Source organism: Protobothrops mucrosquamatus, unplaced genomic scaffold (genome assembly GCF_001527695.2).
Source record: "Protobothrops mucrosquamatus isolate PMUCROS unplaced genomic scaffold, P.Mucros_1.0 scaffold554, whole genome shotgun sequence".
NCBI lineage: Eukaryota > Metazoa > Chordata > Lepidosauria > Squamata > Viperidae > Protobothrops > Protobothrops mucrosquamatus.
This window is the reverse complement of record NW_015386857.1, coordinates 11,232-12,383: the sequence shown is the minus strand read 5'-3', so window position 1 is coordinate 12,383 and position 1,152 is coordinate 11,232. Positions and strand designations below refer to the sequence as shown.

The following is a 1,152-nucleotide window of genomic DNA, read 5'->3' as shown; positions in this document are numbered from 1 at the left end:
TCTACAAATGCACAAATCTCATTATGATCTTAAATGTATATATTACTAATAATACAGGGTGATAATACATTATTATGATAAATATAAGGACAGAACACTCTCATTGCCTTGCTAGATCATTTCAAGGTCTCTGTTTTCCAGCAGTTGCCTTTGGCGCTTCTCAAGCTGGATATGATAGGAGTGGCCTTTATTTCTTACTTGAAAAATCCTTGGGCAGGTCTTATTTATATCTTCTTGTCTCTTTGCTGTCCTTGTTTAGGCGAGCACAGAGACCTCAGACTCTGTCTTCTCTTCTGTTAGAAACTGTTTTATTTGACACTTTTCTTCACCTAATGTAGAATGTGCCAAACTTCTCATTTCCAAACCTATTAACACAGAAACATCTCTCTAATAAATACACTTTTAAAAAATGTTTGCTTGTTATTTTAAGCAACATTTTAAGCTGTGATTAGAATGCAGTACTGCAGGCTACTTCTGCTGACTGCCAGCTGACTGCAGTTTGGCAGTTCGAGCCTTCCATCTTTCTGAGATTGGTAAAATGAGGAGCCAGATTGTTGGGGAAAATATGCTGACTCTGTAAACTGCTTAGAGAGGGCTGTAAAGCACTGTGAACCGGTATATAAGTCTAAGTGCTGTTGTTATTGCTAGCAGCAGATAACATCATCAGCTTCTCAGCCTTTTGGCTAATGTCAAGTGTAGTATCTGTTCTTATTAGTTTAATATATGATTCATCCTTTGGGATAAGATTGGATAATTGCACATTAGAAGGTTGACTTGGTGCCAGGTCTTTATTGTTTTTAATGTTTTAATCTAGTTTTATGGTTTTAATATGATTTTACTATATATTGTTTTAACTTTTGACTGGGAGCCATCCAGAGTTTGTTAGATGATGGGCGGCTACAGTATATACTGTAAGTTTTAAATAAATAAACAGCTATTTTGTGGCAGTAGAGTCAGCCACAAAATATAGGTAGCACTTGACTTATGGCCACAATTGGGATTACAATTTCCATTTCTAAGCAAGATGGTTGTTAAGTAAGTCGCACCCAATTTTACGGCCTTTTAGGCCACGGTTCTTAAATGAATCATTGCAGTTGTTAAATGTATTGTGCACTCACTAAGTGAATACACTTCCTCTAATGTCTGATTGTT

General features: G+C 36.2%; 1 pseudogene; it reads left to right on the top strand.

The window, feature by feature from the left end:
- Positions 1–663: 663 nt before the first annotated feature.
- Positions 664–765, top strand: LOC114922653 (annotated as a pseudogene).
- The last annotated feature ends 387 nt before the right edge of the window (positions 766–1,152 follow it).